Source organism: Cebus imitator, unplaced genomic scaffold (genome assembly GCF_001604975.1).
Source record: "Cebus imitator isolate Cc_AM_T3 unplaced genomic scaffold, Cebus_imitator-1.0 Scaffold384, whole genome shotgun sequence".
Classification (NCBI taxonomy): domain Eukaryota; kingdom Metazoa; phylum Chordata; class Mammalia; order Primates; family Cebidae; genus Cebus; species Cebus imitator.
In genome coordinates this window covers 304,134-307,523 of record NW_016107699.1, presented here as the reverse complement: position 1 = coordinate 307,523, position 3,390 = coordinate 304,134, and the positions used below count along the sequence as shown (strand labels likewise).

Genomic DNA, 3,390 nt, shown 5'->3' with positions numbered 1-3,390 from the left:
GTCACCCTTTGCTCAGCATTCACACGGGACACAGATATCTTGATGTCCTTTGCCTGTTCAGAGAGGGCTCTCTATACATCTCTTCTACAAATGACTTTGTCACCAGTTTTCCAATCATGTTCCTTTCAAGCACCTGAACATCCCCCTAAAGCACTGCAGCAGCCACCAATCAAATATCATCACACATCTGCTCCTTCTAGGCGGAGCGTCAACAGGTGCATGGGAAGTTCTACTCATGGGGAAGGTTCCTCTTTGCCACTGTCCTTGAGGAGCGTCGCCCCGGGCTACAGGGCTACAGCCTGGCCTGCGTATTGAGCAGAACCATTTGTAAGTGTGGCCTGAGTCTCCTTTTCCTCTGTCAACTAACGAGAGGGAACTCCCCATGCAGCTCCAGGAGCAGACGGGGAGGGAGAAGGCAGGGAGCAGGAGTGGGGCCACGGGCTTCCGGCCTCTTGTTCACGTAACTTACTTGTGCCTTCAGGACCTGATCTCCTCCCCCCACTTCCACTCAATGAGATGGCACTGCTGTGCACACGTGACTTTACGGCTGTGTGGGTCAGATAATCCCCAGACTGTGATGAGCAGTTCAGGTCACGTGGTAACTTGGTGGCCCTTGGCCAAGTGTTTAGTTTCTTTTTCTCTTTTTTTGAGACACAGTCTCATTGTGGCAGCATCTTGACCCACGGCAACCTCCGTCTCCCGGGCTCCAGTGATTCTCCTGCCTCAGGTAGCTGGGATGACCGGCCTGCGACACCACGCCTGGCTAATTTTGTATTTTTAGTGGAGAAGTTTTCACCATATTGGCCAGGCTGGTCTCAAACTCCCAACCTCAGGTGATCCACCCACCTCGGCCTCGCAAAGTGCTGGGATTACAGGCGTGAGCCGCCGCGCCTGGCTACCAAGTGTTTTGCTTCTACGAAGGCCCAGAAGCAGGCCAAGAGCTGTTTCTCAGGAGGTGAGTGGGTTATCTGTGCAGGGTGGCAGGACTTTGCTCCAAAACCCTAAAGGCCTGAGCTGTGAGTCATCGACAGGGGCCTGGCAAATGTCCCATACACGGTCTCTGTCTGCCACGGATACCCAGGCACCACTGGACATGCTGGGTCATGCAGCCTGCCTGGTAGAGAGGTGTGGGCGGAGCCCGGACCTACTGCAGACCTTTCTCTTGCTCTGGGCCGTGCTTAAAACTAGCAGCTTTTCAGGTCACTCAGGAAATGGACAGAGGTGGACACTTAAAGAGGAATAACGTGTCAACCCCACATCAAACATGACCCCTAGTGTTGTTCTTCCCTTCTGGTTGCAGGAGGGCTCAGATGCAGCAACTTACCCTTCACCTTAGAACAGACCCCACACCACTGGCAATTTCGCTGAGGTAGGGGGCTCTGAATTTTGGTTGGATTTATTCTCCACCCTCTGACACCAACAGGCCTAGAATGGTGGCTTCTTCTTGTGCCTTATGTCCCAACAGCATAATGTCATCAGCGTAATGGGCCAGTGTGACATCCTGGGGAAGGGAGAGGCAATCAAGACCCCTGAGAACTACCTTCGGACACAGGCTGGAGAGGTGAGGGACCCCTGACGTGGGACGGTGAGCGTGCGTTGCTGGCCCGGCTTCTGCTGGGCCTTGTGGGCAGGGGTGGAGAAGAAGCATTTGCCGGATCAACAGCTGTGCCCTGGGTAACTGGAGATGTGCTAATTGGCTCAAGCGATGGAGCCGTGTCTGGCCCAGCAGCTGCAGGTGGAGTCAAGCTTACGACAGTCCCGTCATTCTGCAGGACCCACCTGTCTCCCCTGAGGGCCACATAGGTGAGTGGAGTAGGCTGTGGGGGGTCACCGCCCCTGCACCTTTGGAGTCCTTGGTGGTGGCACTGACATCTGCAGTCCCTCCAGGGACGTGGGATGGCTTTTGACTGACTATTGTAGGTAGAGCCTTTCTAATGGCGCCCACCCTGCCCTTCCCACCACAGTAGTCCCCACCCCCTAGGGCAGGGGACGAATGTGGGGGCTCTGCCGGCTGCTGAGTGTGTCTGTTACACATCTGGAGCTGGGGAAATGACCACAGGATGGGTCTGGGGACCCACTGGACCCACAAAGTCAGATCTGAGCTAAAACTCCATTGATCACCCGGCTTTCTAAGCCCCTCCCTAACCGGAAGGCCACAGTGTCCCTCCAGTGTCTCCCAGAATCAATGTCAGGCCAGAGGCAGCATCCAGTCATCCCAAAATGTCTCATTATTTTCCTTTCTGCAATACACAGTTACCCAGATAGAAAGCCATAGGCCCCTTTGGAGAAGACCAGGGGAAGAATTAACAGTATGTATAAATTTTTGGCAGACCTAGGGTCCTTCCTCAAGGGTACCCCGCCTTTCTTTCATGTAAGGAGTCTGGGTTCATAGCCTCAAGTCTCTGAATGACTGAGGCCATGACTCTCCGTGTTTATAATTGGAGTTAGACTTTTCTCTACTTGATCTGGAAGTTTTCTGCTTGTATCCAGTAGGAACTGAGCAGGCTCCCCATCTGTTTCCCTGCTAGGAGCAGCAGGATAAACAGCCAGTGCCGTAGGTCTGCATGGGTCAGACCTGAGACCCAGGCCTCTGCTGTCCATCATGGTAACCACACCCACTTTGCCTTTGGTGCTCCAGTGTCCCCGCTTGGCCCCTGCTGCCCCAGGATCCAATTATTCCCATCACCTGTAAGTTTTGCAGTTGATTGACTGCAGTTTTCAATGTGAGTCTGGCCTACAGAGAAGAACAATGACAGAGGTCTTCGAGGAGACGGGGCTCCTCGCAAACCCGTGTCTCAGTGTTGTGAAACAGCAGTCCCCAACCTTTCTGGCACAGGGACTAGTTTCATGGAAGAATATCTTTCCATGGACCCGGAGTTGGAGGGTGGTTTTGGGATGATTCAAGCACATTACATTTATTGTGCACTTTATCTGTATCAATATTACATTGTAATGTATAAGGAAGCAATTACACAACTCGCCCTAATGTGGAATGAGTGGGAACTCTGAGCTTGTTTTCCTGCAGCTAGACAGGGGGTCTAGTTGGTTCCATCTGGGCGTGATGGGAGGTATGACAGATCATCAGGCATTAGATTCTCACAAGGAACATGCAATCCAGATCCCCGGCATGGGCAGTTCACAATGGGGTTTCGCTCCTCGGAGAATCTAATGCTGCTGCTCATCTGACAGGAGGCCGAGCTCAGGTGGTGACGTGAGTGACGTGGAGTGGCTGTAAACACAGGTGAAGCTCTGCTCACTGACCTGCTGCTCACCTCCTGCTGTGTGGCCCGGTTCTAACAGGTCATGGACCAGAACCAGTCCGTGGCCGGGGGTTTGGGGATTCCTGTTGTGAAAGGTTTGCCTTCTGTGCCCCCCCAGGGTGGGTGAGGA

At 53.5% G+C, this 3,390-nt stretch overlaps 1 long non-coding RNA gene across 1 annotated transcript; it reads left to right on the top strand.

Annotated features, from left to right (window-relative positions):
* Positions 1-491: 491 nt before the first annotated feature.
* LOC108288732 lies at positions 492-3,188 on the top strand. Its single transcript, XR_005196756.1, has 3 exons — positions 492-955; positions 1,301-1,369; positions 1,466-3,188. It is a non-coding gene; the product is annotated as an uncharacterized LOC108288732 (long non-coding RNA).
* Positions 3,189-3,390: the final 202 nt, after the last annotated feature.